This window comes from Nesoenas mayeri (genome assembly GCF_963082525.1).
Source record: "Nesoenas mayeri genome assembly, chromosome: W".
NCBI classification, from domain to species: Eukaryota; Metazoa; Chordata; class Aves; order Columbiformes; family Columbidae; genus Nesoenas; species Nesoenas mayeri.
Genome location: NC_137553.1, coordinates 5,636,425 through 5,652,988, shown reverse-complemented (window position 1 = coordinate 5,652,988; position 16,564 = coordinate 5,636,425). Strand labels below are relative to the sequence as shown.

At 46.8% G+C, this 16,564-nt stretch overlaps 1 pseudogene across 1 annotated transcript; it reads right to left on the bottom strand.

Annotated features, from left to right (window-relative positions):
- Positions 1-1,129: 1,129 nt before the first annotated feature.
- LOC308051376 (zinc finger and BTB domain-containing protein 7C-like) lies at positions 1,130-6,180 on the bottom strand (annotated as a pseudogene). The gene is made up of 2 exons: positions 5,005-6,180; positions 1,130-1,763 (listed from the first exon to the last, which is right to left on the bottom strand). The product of its transcript is annotated as a zinc finger and BTB domain-containing protein 7C-like (transcript).
- Between the last annotated feature and the right edge of the window lie 10,384 nt (positions 6,181-16,564).

Here is a 16,564-nt window from a genome sequence, read left to right as displayed (position 1 = left end):
AAATTTGCACACCCGATTTTTCCCCATCCACACTGCAGGTTCAGGGACACCCAAGTGTTTTGTAAATTTTTGTCATCAATATATACATAAGAATTAGGGGGAATTAAGGACAAAACCCCAGAATGGTCAGTGGCAGTGAATTCTGACTTTTTCATTTGAAAATTCCCATGTGTTCTATTTTCACAAAGCGAGGGTTTAAAAACACTTCAGGATTGAAACATTTCTGATCCTCCATTAATTTGCCTTCACCTTTTCAAGCAACTGAAGTCAAAATACTCAAAACAGACTTTGATTCTCGTTCTGAAATTTGGAAATGGCCAAAAAACCATAATAAGTAAAAACTCACTTTTCCACCCTACTTTGCCCCTGGGTGATTTTTTTTTTTTAATTTTTTTTTTTTAGGGCTTTCAGCAGCTCTACAAATCTGATATATCACTAAGAAAGGCAACAGTCGGGATCCTCTCCCTCCTCCCAACATGGCTGCTTGACCCTCCCCTTTATCCCTTGTAGAAATAATTTTGTTGCAAGACATGGGAATTAATTGAAAAAAAAAAAAACAAACAACCAAACAAACAAACAAACCAAAAACCAAAAAACACCACCAAAAACTAAAAAACAAAAAACCAGAAAATAATCCCCCCCCAAAAGTCCTTTTGACCAAAAGGGCCAAGGAATGTAACACATCAAAACCATGTGACAGCTTGGTGGTGTCCAGCAGGCCCTGTGGATGCAAAATGGGGAACATCTCCCCCAGAAGAGCCATCTCATGGTAATGGCCATGCCCTGGACTAAGGCAAGTGACATTTTTGGGAGTGTTGAAGAGAGCAGCAGTCCTGGTCTGACCTTCCCAGATGGACCCACATGTGGTGAGTGGTTGGAGGGGACAGCAAGTGCCCTGCGGCCCCAAAGTCAAGTGCATCGTAGAGTCTAAAGTGCTGGTGGCCATGGGGTGCAGCACCCGTTCACCCACCCACCCCGGGGGTGTCCCCGTGCCCCAAGACCTGTGGCAAGCCATGGGGATGAAGAGCTTCTTGGGAGCCAGATGACGCGAAAGGGCAGAAGGGGACCCCAAGGGAGCCCATTTCCCTGTTGGGAAGGGAGCAGAGCCACGGTGGAACCAGACTTGGGTTTAGTTGCTCGCCTCTGAGACAGGAGCCATGTGGCCAAACCCCACCAAGCTGCTGAAGCCTGTCCTCCAAGGATCGGGGATAGGGAAGATGGGTTGGGCGGTGAGGTTTTTGTTATGGCCCAGGGCGAAGGTGAAGATGCCTGCGTTCTTCTCCATGTCCAGCTGGGCTCGCCTCAAGAGCTTCATCTGGGTTTCTTCAAACTGGCTCTCCAGCTCCTGTAGGCTGAAGGGGGTCTTGGTCCCGCTCAAAAAGCTTGGGGCTAGGTTTGGGAAGGGACATGGCTGCGCCGCTGAGGTGGCTGCTCATCTCCTCCAACACTGGTGGCATCACGAAGCTCTTCTCCACCGGTGGACCACCAGGAAAAAAAGCAAGCCAGCTGCCCTCTATGTCGCCGGCTTGCATCCTCGCCGGGGTCGTGCGATTCGGCAGCTCTGGCATTTGATATGGTGATGGAGGTGGTCAGAACGGGTGAAACTCTTGTAGCAGAACTCACACTGGTAGGGTCGGATTCCCATGTGGATGCGCATGTGGTTCTTCAGGTCGTAGTTGTGCACGAATTTGGCGTTGCAGTGGATGCAGAGGTACGACTGCTCCCCTGTGTGCTTCTGCATGTGGATCTTCAGCTTGTCTTGCCTGTAAAAGAACTGTAGAATTGTTTTAGTTGGAAAAGACCCTCAAGATCATCAAGTCCAACCATTAACCCAACCCTGGCACTAACCCATGTCCCTGAGAACCTCATCTCTGTGTCTGTTCAACCCCTCCAGGGATGGTGACTCCACCACTGCCCTGGGCAGCCTGCTCCAAGGCCCAACAACCCTTTCTGTGAAAAAAAAATCTAATACCCAATCTAAACCTCCCCTGATGTGACCTGAAGCCATTTCCTCTCGTCCTGTCACTTGTTCCTTGGGAGCAGAGCCCGACTCCCCCTGGCTCCAACCTCCTTTCGGGCAGTTGCAGAGAGCGGGAAGGTCTCCCCTCAGCTTCCTGTTCTCCAGGCTGAACCCCTCAAGTCCCTCAGCTGCTCCCCATCACACTTGTGCTCCAGCCCCTTCCCCAGCTTTGTTCCCTTCTCTGAACTCACTCCAGCACCTCAAGGGCTTTCTTGGCCTGAGGAGCCAAAAACTGACCCCGGGATTTGAGGTTTGGCCTCACCAGTGCCCAGGACAGAGGGAAAATAATCTTAATTCAACTCTTCCTTCCCCAGGGCGACAACGCCTAAACATCACACAGACTCAGCCCTTCATGTCAGGAGCTTGCAGGCCATCCTAAAAAGTCCAGAACAGCCTAAATTTGAGGAAAAAAAATAAATAATAAAATAAAGCCAAAACATATATAAGAATATCTAAATAAGCAGAGCTACATTCTGACCCACAGATAAGAAAATTAACTGACCTTGTGGGGCAATGCTGCTGAAACAAAAATTCCTCTTGGAGCTGTTTTTTTCTTTTCCTTTTATCCTTGTACTGATCACATGGTGTCTCAGGACCTTTGGTTTGGAGCACAAACACGGCACAGGGGAGGTGCAGGCAGAGGCACAGCCCCTGGGAGAGCATAATATCCATCCCAATAAAACGTATTTACAAATATAGTCCTTTTTTTTTTTTAAACATAACATCTGAAAACACCAACAGTATTTTCCCAAGATGGCAGTCCAATCTCTGTTTTTTTTCCCAATAAACATTTCCTTCTGCAGTCTACAAAAATCCCAGCGAAGGCAGATGATTATAAAAAGCAAAGCTGAACTGAGCCGAGTGCTGCCTAGGTTGTATGAGCGGAGTTGAAATAAGTAAACAGTAAAGTGGGAGAATTCATAGTTTTCCAAAATATTTTCAGCCTGATCCCTCCGAGGCATTAGTAATGTGGCTAAGAATATGTAGAATATATGGAATCATGTCATTATTATGCATAGAGAATGTGAGCATAAAAAAAAAAAAAGCAAATATCACAAAAAAAATCTACTTATGCTGGCAGGTCAAGCCCTCAAAACTTGCAAGGTGCTGCCCTTGCACTTATTTCTACCACTGTATCCATGTACATCTTTGTGGAGGGATTTTGATAGATAAAGATCTGTTGCTGAATTAGTCAGGCTCAAAGGAACTCAAGGCCTCTTCGAGAAGCTGAGTGCAGAGTCTGCTGTGAGAAAGAGGGGCGTTCCTCAATCACCGGGGTCCTGGCGTGGCATGAATCATCGGACGTATCATCAGTGAGACTCCAGAGCACGGACAGCCCACAATACTCATTTAACAAATCCATGCTTGGAGCGTGGATGCGTGATTAGAATATAGTTACGTATATAAGGAGACTTGTTTCTGTAATAAATGGCTTAGCGTGATTCACATTGAATCGACTTGTTTTGCTGAATCCTTTATCTTGCTCTAACACATCTTGAAATAGTTTTCAGTGATGTGACCAGCAGCACGTCAGTGCTGACCATGCCCAGGGCCAGAATCCAAATTCCCACTCTGAAATTTTCAAAGGTACTGTTATTCTGAGATTTTTAACAAGGGCACGTTTCCCCTGCGAGTGCCAAAGACGAAGCAGCATGGAAAATTTCATCCCAAAGGGATAACGCACAGTGCAGGGGCTTGTAATGTGAAATGTTGGGAAATCTTAATAAAAAGCAGAGCTACAAGCTCCACCTATAATATAATTTAAACCTATATATGTGATGTTTAACCTAACAGGATCACTTTTCCTAATAAACACACAGCATGCCAGGACTGTGTAATGTAAATACAGGCAAAGCTCTTTTTTTTCAGGCTATTACCCATCTCTAGCAGCAGATGGGCAGAAACTCAAACCTCCTTGCCCTGGCAGCATCTCCGTGGGATGAAAAAGAGGTTTTATGGTTTTACCTGGAGAAGCTCAGAGATTTTTTTGGGGAGTGAGAAGCTCTGGTGAAGCACCTAGGGGAGGATGCGACATAAGATTTGTGAGATGAGAGCTGGGCTTGGAGGAGGACCGCGCTCCCTTTCCTCATCTACCACTCTGACGTGCTGAGTTCTTTCCACTGGCCGTGGAGTGAGTCGAGGTGCCGGGCTCCTGGGCGGTCAGTGTTCAGGGTGATAAATCATAGAATCATTTTAGTTGGAAAAGACCTTTAAGATCATCGAGTCCAACTGTTAACCCAACACTGCCAAGTCCACGACTAACCCATGTCCGTAAGAACCTAATTTACGCATCTTTTAAACCCCTCCAGGGATGGTGACTCCACCACTGCCCTGGGCAGCCTGTTCCAATGCCTGACAACCCATTCGGTGAATAAATTGTTCCCAATATCCAATCTAAACCTCCCCTGGTGCAACTTGAGGCCATTTCCTCTCATCCTATCACTTTTTACTTAGGAAAAGAGACCAACATTCTATTAACATATAATAATTTCGACGGCTCCAGCCTCAGAAAACCCAGACACGGTCACATCCAAACATGTGCAATTTGGTTGTGGTCTACATTGATGCCAAAATGTGCAAACCCAAACTAATTACATCCCTTAGTTAAATGACCCTCCCAACTCAACGCATCCCTCAGCACATCAGAGATGAAGCCTCTTTGGCTGTTTGACCGTCTCTTTTCCAGCTCCCTCTGGTCCAACTGTGGTGAACTATGGTGGGGTTGAAAATATCTTGTTACTTATTTAAGCTTTTTTCCAGTGAGTAGATGGATCCACAACCCGCCAAAATCAGTAGGTTTGTTTTCTTCCTCCACCCTCTCTTTTTTTCCAAAAGGATGGAGATCATGCCCTGCTTTCTTTACTCATTTTTTGGGGAAAAAGGGGATATGTAGCTCAAGGATCAGCCATGGGTCATGACGTGGCTCCTCCAACCACCACCACCCCCCTGTAGATGGCAACACGTGTCAGAGGTAACCAACATGCCTGGTAAAGCGGACTTCACAGATATTGCACATATACAGCTTCTCTCCCGTGTGGGTCCTCATGTGTCTGGGCAACTTGCCGGCCCCCATGATGACTGTTACAGATGGGACATTGCTGGGACGCCTTGGGCTTTATCCTCCTCTCTTCCTCCAAGGGCCATGGGGGAAAAACTCCTCCAAACTGGGTAGCGCTTAGGAAATTGAGATAAGCGCTATAGTCAGTCTCTGCCTTAATATGCCCTAAGGGAGCTGCTGGAGTGTTGGTAAACATGTCCTTGAAGAAGTCATTAGGGAAAGGAGGTGGAGGCAGGTTTTCCTTCTCCTCCTCTTCCTTGATCTTCCTCTTTTTGATGACCAGATCCAAGGGGCTGTTTTCTACTTGGGGCTCCTCGAGCTGGGAGAAGGAGCTAAAATCACCGTTCCATAGACAAGGGAAGAAGCTAGGGGTGAAAGGAGAGAGAGATGGTCTCCTTTCTGGGATGTTTGACTTAGGGTACAAGTTTTCCCTTAGCAAGGACTCGATGCAGAAGTCTCATATCACATCCAAGTGTCCAGAGAGGTTATTAGCTGGGTAGTGATTTGGAAAGTCTTTAGGTGCTTCTGTATATGCTTCTTCGGTAAGATCAGACTTAGAAGGGCTTTGGTGACAGCTTACTTCCTGGACATTGATTAGGTTCTCCTGATTGACAAAATCTTCTACTTCTTCCTCCTCTTCCTCTTCGTCCTCATTGTCATAATCTTCATCCTCTTTGTCTTCTTCCTCTTCCTCCTCCCTGTCAGACTCTGTGATTTCAAGGCATACATTGATAATGCACTGGATCTCCAGCATCTTGGCAGCACTGAGGATGTGCTTGACATTTGAGGTGGTGATGGTGAGGGTTGAGGTGTAGGCAAACTCCAGGATGGCAGAAAGTGCTTCAGGCTTGACAAAGTCAAACTTGTAAACATAGGGCTGGTCTGTTAAAGTGTCAGTAGTGAAGAGTTTTTTGAAGTATTTGCTGCAGGCAGCAAGGACAGACCGATGGGTCCGGTACTCCTGGTCCTATACAATGAGGATGACATCGCAGAGGAGCTCGTTGTGCCACTGCTCATTTAAACCACATAAGACTTCACTGCTGTGGTTTGGGAATGGGATCCCGATAAGATCTTCAATGCTATTGGCCATATTCTCATTTAGTGCCCTAGGACAAAACACAGACACAGGAGAGAATTAGCAGGGGGTTCCCAATCAGTAATACCCAAAGGACCCTTCCTTCTCTTGGTGTCCTCCTCTCTCCTGCCTCACTTGGGTCTCTGTAATCACCTCCTGCTTGCATTGCTCCAGCGCATCTCCATGTCACCTTCAACTCCTTCCAGATCCTCTCTGACTTAACCTCTGCTTCCCTCCACATCTCTTTGTCTCCATCCTTCTCGGCTCCCACAGTATCCACCTTTTCATAACCACCACAAGCTCCCTCTTCTCTTTCACATCCCTCCCCCAGGAACCTTGTGCAATAACTCCATCCCCATCATGTTTCTTCCACATCCTCCCAGTGCCAACATCTTTCCAGGCACGTGTTGGATTTGCCTTGCCAGAAGCTATGTGAGAAAAAGGTAATGCTCTATTGCTTCACATGACCAAGTGCCAGCACCTACACCGCTTAACCGAGATGATCCAGGGGGTTCCCATCTCATCTACTCAATTGTTTTGGTGACTGGTACAACTGGACATCCCAAATATGAGGGACTACTGGTCATGGCTGTTGGCTGCAGCAGGAAAATGGTGCTTATGGACCAGCAGGTCTCTAGATCTTTGTCCTCCTGCTACTTCATGCCTGGAAACTATCCCATGTCACCTCAGCATGAGGATAACCCACAGAGAGGGGCGCAAAAATGATTTGAGGCTGGAACAGTTCTGCTGGGAGGACAGGCTGAGAGAGATGGGGGTGTTCAGCCTGGAGAAGACTTCAGGGACACCTTATTGCAGCCTTTCTGTACTTAAAAGGGGCCTGTAAGAAAGATGGGGACAGACTTTTTAGCAGGACCTGTTGCGATAGGACAAGGGGTGATGGTTTTAAACTACAGGAGGGGAGATTCGGGCTGGACATAAAGAAGAAATGTTTTACACTGAGGGTGATGAGACCCTGGCCCAGGTTGCCCAGAGAGGTGGTGGATGCCCCATCCCTGGAGACATCCCAGGCCAGGCTGGACAGGGCTCTGAGCAACCTGATCTGGGTGAAGATGTCCCTGCTCATGGCAGGGGTTGGACTGGATGATCTTTGAAGGTCCCTTCCAACCCAAACTGTTCTATGATTCTATTATTCTATCCAAAAAGCCCCAGCATCCCCTTAAATCCATCCCGAGGTCTCCTTCCCTGGCCTGACCTGAACATCATTTTATAACGAGCTCCTAGACTCTGGTATGAAGTTTGGTAGATCAACACCTTGCCTTTGGACAAGACCATAGGGACCTGCTACCTGGCAGCCCTGTACACTGTGGGACTGATGCTAGGCAGATGCCATCACACCAGCAGGACCAAGCTCCATGGCTCTCCTGTTTCCTTGAAACCAATTCTTGGGCTCCTGTCGCGGTTGAGACGGACAAACGACATGGACCAAGTTCTTTCAAGATGAAAGTAATAGATGCCATTTATTGCTACAAGTGCATTTTTATACAATTCTACCAGTTCTTGTGTCTTTTCACTATTGGTTACAAGTTACAGCAGTAACATCTCATCTAACTAACTATCATCAATGTTACTCTTCTACTCCCTTCTCTCTCACAGGTACATCCTTAACATCTCCAGATACTCCTTTACTCCCATCTTTCTCATGGGTAGGCCTTCATATCTTCAGGGCTAATTTCTGTTCCCATGCCCTCCGTCAGGGAATCCACGGACCCACCATAGTTTCCCACAGGCTCCAGATAAATGCAAACAGTAGCTCTGGCAGGGCCAGAGTAGAGTTCAATGCCTCCTATAATTGAAGGGCTATGTTTTCACTTTGGTTTCTCCTTTCTGGCTTCTTTAAATTACCCAGCACACTTCAAAATATCAGAGTTTATATAAATCTCCAAAACCATGAGTTCTGGGTCATTTCTGGGTGGCAGCTGGATTAAGTCAGCCTGCCACATGACAAGTCCCATCTGATGTGCTGAGCAGTTTTTGGCAAAGGGGGATCCAGGTGATAAATGGTCAAATAAACATCAACAATTAATGAAGCTACACTGAAGGCACAGCTCGGCTCCTGATGGTGTTTTGAGGGCTACGTCTATGCACAAAGCAGGGGCAAATTAATTAACCACAGTGTCTAGGCAGGTGGGAAGGGACTTTATAGGGTGGTCACATATGACCATAGTGTTTCCTTGTAGCCTCGCCCCCCCCATCCAGGCAGCTCCTTGGAGGTCTAGAACTTGAGGAGACAATGCTCTCAGCATCAGGTCCCTTCTGTTCATCTCTGTTGTGGTTTCTCCAAGGCTGGAGATGCTCAATATCCAGTTAGTTATGTTTTTTTTTTCTTGGAAACCCTCAGAGATCCCTCTCTACATCTCTCTCCATTATCCCTGATGCTCTCCTGGCCATACTCCAGCATTTAGGGACTTTTAAATGTGTCCTGGTTTTGTTAAAAACAAGACCAGTTCTCTTTAAGTGATTTTTCTTTCAGCTAAGTTCTTCTAGATGGCTGTACTTTTCTGAGGTTTTGTCTGCATATTTTTCCTTAGATGCTGTACTCGGTGCTGATAAGAAGACCAACGGAATGCTGAAGAAGTTAATGTTTAGATTTATTACTATGGTAGCCAAGAAAGACTGATAAGTTTTCCCATGTTCCGTTGTGAGAGGGGCGTGGATGGAACAGGTGACTAGAACTGACCAACTGAGAATGAACTGAGTATTCCATCCCATAATCGTCATACCCCCTATATAAGAGGGTGATCATGAGGGTCACGCTCTCTTCGACCATGGCTGGCGTCTAGAGAGGACCCTGTTTGTCTGCCTGAGATCTGGAAGGCCTCAGGCCCTGTGATCCCTGCAACCAGTTTCCAGTTTGCTGTGAAGTCCTGCCCATGACTTTCGGGGGCCTGAGCTGCACCTGCTGGAGCCACGCCAGCTCTGCACACCCAGCTCTGCCACTGCTGGAGTGACGCCAACTCCACATCGAGCACTCAAGAGTGGTTTTGTATATTTTGTATATATTCTCTATTTATTAGTAGCATTAGTAAAAGCCTTTAAAACCTTCCAACTTGAAGTCTAAGTCTCTCTTCCTTCCTCCTTATCTTTCCTATCATCTTTCCAATCTAAAGGAAGGGGTGGTGGGAGGTGAGAGGGTAACAGGGAGTGTCTGCCACAGTTTATTGCCACCTTGCCTTAAACCTTGACACAATGAGGTGCCACTGGTTCAAGAAATGATCCTGGATGAATATCATCTCCCCTCCCTATGTATCTATATGCACACACATACACATACACATACACACATACATACACAGAAATCCCATGGGAGGGGGAATATATCAAGCGACACAAAAGAGTTTCCAGTCATCCTGTGCAACCACCCAACTCTACTGGAACCTCACTCACACTCCAAGTGATGCGTCCCACGTCGTGTTCACAAAACCTCCAAAAAGAGGAAAAAAAGAGAACGAGAGGAAAATCCCCACCAGAGATGTGCCAACGCTGGAGCCGGCCTGGCTGAACATCAGGTTGTTGGTCCCTCCATCACCTCTGGCATGACCTGAATGAGAGTCCACGAGGTACGTGACATTGTTGGTGGCATTTCTGCCCATGTGTTTGCAGCCACTCTCCTCCAACATCATTTTCCCCCTTGTGCAAGATGCCCAGACCCTGTTATATGGGGCTATATAGGATATATATGTATATATATAGAATACATCCCTACTGGATGTAACATTACAACCCCATGAACCCATCGGTGGTGAGTACCTCCTTCCAGTACAGTCTTAAAAATAGCAAAAAAAAAAAAAAAAAAAAGCACCATTTCCTCCCATTTTGAGCTCTCCTGGGAGAACAAGCCAGTCCCTTCACTCCCTCTGGCTTTGCTTTTCTCTGGAGCCAGAAAAAGGAAAAGAAATTTTAAAAAAAGGTTCCTATTGAACAGTGCGCACACACTGGGTGGGTTTGCTTCCTGACAAAAAAAAAATACACCATGGTGGAAAAAAATGTGCCCAGCCTAACTATGGAAAACCGGTTTGGCTGGTGTCCCTCTGGAGTGGACAGGATTGTGAGGGACTTAGACGCAGATCTGAGTAAGGCTGTCACCAGCTTGCATGAAAACACAGCTCCAAAATAAAATATAATCAGTTTTGGAGTGCTCCAAAAAAGCATGGGGGCAAAGGATGGAGATCCAGCTCCCCCTTCTCTTCTCTCCCCTTGGCCCCCAGAGAGAAAGTCACTGAACGGAGGACTTAAGGAGTAAAAGTAAAAGGGTCGTAACGCTCCAGCACATTAAATCAGAAGCAGATGTGTGCCTGCTTGCCGGCCTGAGTCACTGCGGGAGGGTGGGGAAGGGGGAGGTTACCACTATTTTGGTGCTGGGTGTGGGATACAGAAAACAATGCGAGGAGAAGGTGGTGCAGTGTTTGAGAAGGCTTAATATCAGCTTGGGAGCAGGTACAGGCAGGCTCCAGCAGCGGTAGGGTGGGAGGTTGAGCTCGGCAGTGGCATTGGCAGCAGTTGTGTTCACCTCCCTGCCTGGGCAGGGTTGATCCTCCAGACCCTCCCCTGCTCTCCCGCAGCACCATCAGGCACCGCCAGTCATGCACATCCCTGTTTGGGGGAGTTTCTTGCTGGTTCCCATCACATCTCCCAGCATCATCCCTCTGTGAGAAGCTCCCATCCTCATGTGTTGGCCAAGACGTGCCCAATGCCTGACCCACCATGTGGCCAAGGCACAGAATCCTAGAACAGTTTGGGTTGGAAGGGACCTTCAAAGTTCATCCAGTCCAACCTCTGCCATGAGCAGGGACATGTTCACCCAGATCAGGTTGTTCAGAGTCCCATCCAGCCTGGCTTCAGTGTATCCTCAGGCTTTCTACAGTGTTTTCTTGCTCCTACAGCCATCTCATCTCTCAGTTGTTAATGGGCTTCACACTTCCAAAATAAAAGTCTGAGCTGGGTTTTGGCATAGCCAGCAGCACACATGGCCAAGCTCAAGCCCTGTCTGATTTTCCAGGTCCTGCATCTCCAGGAACAATTTGCCCCTCAACCTTTGAGCTTTGCCAAGACCCTAGCACTTCTCATCTGTGCCACCTCAGTAGGAAGCAAGTGTCACCTGGGTTTGGCTAGAAACCTTGTAGAACAAGACCTGGTGGTCCTGGTGGCCAAGAAGGTGCCCAGGAGTCAGCAGCATGTCCTTGCAGTGAAGATGGCCAGACACACACTGAGTTGCATTAGCAAAAGTGCTGCCTGGAGGTGAAGAGAAGTGATCCTTTCCCTCTATTTGTCACTTGTGAGACCACATCTGAAGCATTGTATCCAATTTGGGCTCACCAGACAGACATTGTAATTGTGGAGGTACACCAAGATGGTTACGGAGCTGGAGCACACATGATAAGAAGAGAGGTTTGTTCAGCCTGGAGAAGAAGGGGTTAAGAGGGAATATAACTTTTTCATCTACCTACCTAATGCCTATGAAGAAGATGGAGTCAGACTCAGAACACAAGAAGCTACGGACACAAGTTGTCCAAAGGAAGTTTAGATAAGATGTAAGAAAAACATTTTTTAGGAAGAGGCTGGTCAAGCCTTGAACCATGAAGAACCTTGAAACCTTGAACCAGAGAGATGTTGGGATTGGTATCGCTCACTCACACAAAGGCAAGAGTCTGACCTAGAGTTGAATCAAGAGCCTGCAAAGGTTCCTGCCACGAAAACCAGTCTCTGACTCCATGCTCCAGTTTTGCAGACAGGGAGCCAAGGCACAAAGGAGATTAAATAATAAAACCACAGGAATGTAGGGGACTTGCACCTGAGGCCCCATCTCCAGAAACCAATTAAAAGCCTTCCCCTCATTACTTTTGGGTAAATTAAATGTCACCATAATTGTGTGTGCTGGGCTTTCTGGGGTCATCTGCTCTTCTTCCTTCCCTGGTAGAAGGTAGTGCCTTTCTAGCTGCAAAATCCTTCGGATTTTCTTTTTTTTTTTTTTTTTCATCTTCAGGGCCAACTCAGCAACTCATCTTTCTGCTAAGACTGTCAGCAAAAGTGTCAACTGTATGGCTGGTTTCTGCGATGTGGAATCATGCCCACCAAGACTTGGACCAAGACTATGTGGTCCATTTATCATAAACCACCAACCAGCCCACACTTGGCAAAAAACACAGAGCCGTATCAGCAATGCCTGCATGACTCCTGGCTTTGGACCATTTTTCTCCAACCCTCTGAGCAGCCACAATATATATCTTGCTCTTCTTCCACTAGTCTTTGCCATGACAACACAATCACTTGGCTCCCCAATGCTGGGCGTTTGTCAGAGATGTGTCAGTGGAAAAATGAACTCTATACCCTGGCAAGAAAGGAGAGCAGCTCTTCATAAAGCCAACCACTGCTGCCCTTTCTCAGCTCACATGTTTGCTGCAGGAGGAATTCAAGTCTTCATGAAATCACTATGAATATTTACCTTCACCAGGAGCAAATCCACATCCCTCCCTCTCAGGGAATAAGCAAGAAAACCTTGTCCAGATAAATGCAGGGCAAGAGTTTTGCTTTCCCTCTAATACCAGCACTCTCCTGCCTAAATACCTCCATGAAACATGCATGTGCATGTGCACACATCCTTTATTAAGATCTAAATTTATTCTTTAGAAAGAAGATTGCTTGTCTTATTGAAGTGGGAAAGAAGAAATGTTTTACACTGAGGGTGGTGAGACCCTGGCCCAGGTTGCCCAGAGAGGTGGTGGATGCCCCATCCCTGGAGACATCCCAGACCAGGCTGGACGGGGCTCTGAGCAACCTGATCTGGGTGAAGATGTCCCTGCTCATGGCAGAGGGGTGGACTAGATGAACTTTAAATGTCCATTCAACCCAAACCATCCTGTGATTCTATAAGTCAGCTGAGTCCTCCCATTCACCCCAGTGAAGCTATGACTCCTGGTAGAGAAAACCATTCCCTCAGTTGGTAAAATTTAAGCTCTCTAGAAATTTTTATATACTACCTAAATGACCTTTTCAGTGGTTGAAACCTATTTTATTGACTTATTCCAAACTCTGACTTTAGAGCATTGCTAGAGCCTGCTGATGGGATGCCAGGATGTGCTGGACAGTGCAGGAACGACCATCCGTGGGGAGACTGTGAGGCCAACAGAAGAAGACAGTGGTGTTAGACGATGCAGATTCAGCTCAGGAAGGTCACACAATTATTATATTATTAGCACGGGAGGGTGGAGTCCCACTTCTGTCCAGAGAGAGAGAAGGGAGACCATCCCCTGCTGAAACCTGTGGGCAGACGTATTGCACTTGGCCAACCAGATGATTAAGGCAGGTCCCTTAATTTAACATTTCCCAATGGAATGGGAGGAAAAAAAGCAATTCAGGGGGGTGGAAAGAGCCCAGGTAAAATGCTAGCTGGAGAAAACGGGGTCAGTCAGAGAGATTCCTAGCAGAGAGGAGATGGGAGGAAGGCTCATGGGAGGGAGAGGAGGCTCTACCAGCTTCAGATCTGAGGCACAGAGAAGCGGAGTTGCAGAGCAGGGTGAGAGGAGATGAAGGAAGCCAGGAGAGAAGATTCCAGGAGCGCAAGGAACAACAAGAAGGAGAGAGGAGAAGGAAAAAAATTATGCAGGGCTTGGAAGGTCAAAAGAGTCAACTTCCAAGGGATTCCTTAAAAGACATAAAGCCTTCATATTCAATCATTTAGTTTTCACACAAATCTAAGTTTTTTTTATATATATATATATATATATATTTTTTTTTTCCTTCTCAACACTCAATTTGGCACAAAGAGAAGTCTGGGACTCTTTGCTTTCCTAGTGGACCTGGACAGGGATGGAGCCAGTGTTACCCCCTTGCAAAAGATGGAGAGCAAAGGAGAGGAGGCTCTTCTGGTTCACAGGAGGCTGGGAGTGAGCAGGGCTTCTCCTTTGTGGAACTGAAAAATATTTAAAAATTACTTGCTCAGCCCAAAACAAAAACTTTTCCTTAAATCCTGGGCATCTGTGCAATTAAAAACAAAGGAAATGTTGAAGCAAACAAAGCACACTGCTGGTGAAAGCCAAGACTTTTGCTTTGAAGATGCTGAAATGAAACGCTTCCATTTTTCACAATTCCTCTATTAATCTGACAAAACTGACCCTACACACACGGCAATTTTTTCATCATCTAAAACTTCACTTTGTACAAAACCGTATTTGGCTAAATTATCTCTCCCAACTGTACTTAAGGAATCTGAAGCCAAGTGCAAAGCTGAAAGAGCCGGCTCCTGTATCCTGGGGCGTTCAACCCATCAGCACACTTACAAACACTGACAAGCTATAGCAAGCTAATGTCAGGAAAACGGTACCCAACAGGAGTTTTGAAGCCAGCACAGTGAGCTCTGCAATAAGTTCCAGTCCATTAAACACCAAGTTGAAGTAAAATATTACAGTGGGTCACGTTTTAAAGCGATAGAATAGGTTAGGGAATCACCGAGGACCCATGAGGATGCTCGTGGAGGAGAATGGAAATTCTGCTGTACCCTTTTTCAGTTCCCTGCCCTGAACACCATAGTTTTCCTCCTGACTGTAGATACTTCCTTCCACTCAACACAATATATTTTTTTCACTCTGGCAGCAGATGGCAGCAAGGACTTGTGCCACTGAGGCAAAGCCACAGTGATGTCACTTCAAGCATCAGCAGGATTACCACAGTGCCCACCCAAAGAGATGACCAGCCACATCAGAAAAAAAAAAACCCAAACCAAAACCAGAAATAAAGTGACTTGATGAAGGCCATGTAACAGGTCTGTAGCAGAGCAAAGAGCAGAAACCATGCCCTCCAGTTCCTGCCCACCCAGATCCCAAGCGTTTAGTACTTTTCTCTGTTCAGCTTTGACCTTATGAGTTCCCTTAACCTTCTCCTGGCAGCTTCCTAATGGGCAAATAAATCTCTGGAGAGTATCTTAAATTATTTTTTATCACAGACTGTACTGGTGCAATAATAAGATCAGCCTTCAGACTTCCCATTAAGTCACAGAAGGTATGGTCATCAGTCATGCTTTTCCCAGCCTTAATTGACAGACACTTTAAGTGGAAAGTCCATCTAATGAGCCTAATCATTAAAACATCCCTGGTTCCTATTTGAGATGGAAAATTATATTACTCTAATAAGAGGGTTGTATCTTTGCCCCCCTATTCAATTATGTGGCATGGGGAAAGGTGAGACTTCTCTGCAAGTTTGCCTTAGATGTGTTTCATTTAAATACAGCCTCCTACTTCAGGCAAGAAAAAAGGAATAAAATCCTTCACAGAAGGAAAACGAGGTGGTCGGAGAAGATGATGGCGACCTAGAGAAGAGCAAAGGGGTCACAGTGGATGGGGGGGATCACCACGGACACCACGGATGCTCCTGAGGGCTGGCAATGTGGAGTTGGTGGAAGAGCCACCATGGTGGGTGGGCATGTCAAGGTGGAGAAGATGTGATGTCTGGTGTGCTTAAGGAAAAGGCCGTATGGGATGCACAAAATGGGCTCTTCAACAGGACAGCTCTTTCCTAAGCAGTTTGCAAGAAAAGGCTTCATTTGGATAAAGAATTGGTTACATTTGCTGTCAAGAGCCTGCACCATGTGGAGGAAATATTTGGGTAGTTATCATGATCCTCATCTCACAGAGAGGTGGGAAACTGAGGCAGGACAGGACACACATTCAAAAGCCCTTCCATGGGGCTAGTCCAACCAAAGATGCTAAAACAAGGCTCAGGCTAGAAGCCCTCTGTAAAGGGGTAGTTCTCTCCTGCCCTGCCCAGTCCCAACAGAAATACTCGCCTTTCCCACCACTCCATCTCCTGCTTATCATAGAAAGCTCCATCTATGTAAGCTCCGTCTAGGAGCTCAGCCTAGGTAAGATCAACCCAAGTCCCTGGTGGTCTCCAACCATGATGTGGCTACAGGCCAGCGTGCCCATCACTCCCATGGGGAGAATCATAGAATCATCAAATGGTTTGGGTTAGAATGGACATTTAAAGGTCATCTAGTCCAACCCCCTGCCATGAGCAGGGACATCTTCACCCAGATCAGGTTGCTCAGAGCCCTGTCCAGCCTGGCCTGGGATGTCTCCAGGGATGGGGCATCCACCACCAATCTGGGAAACCTGGGCCAGGGTCTCACCACCCTCAGTGTAAAACATTTCTTCTTCATGTCTGGCCTGAATGTCCCCTCCTTTAGTTTAAAACCATCACCCCTTGTCCTGTTGCAACAGGCCCTGCTCAAAAGTCTGTCCCTATCTTTCTTACAGGCCCCTTTTAAGTACAGAAAGGCTGCAATAAGGTCTCTCCAGAACCTTCTCTTCTCCAAGCTGAACAAACCCAACTCAGCCTGGAGAAGGAGATACCCCAGTTGACCTTCTCCCATGGCAAAGCACCAGTGGTGAGGGCTCCTCCA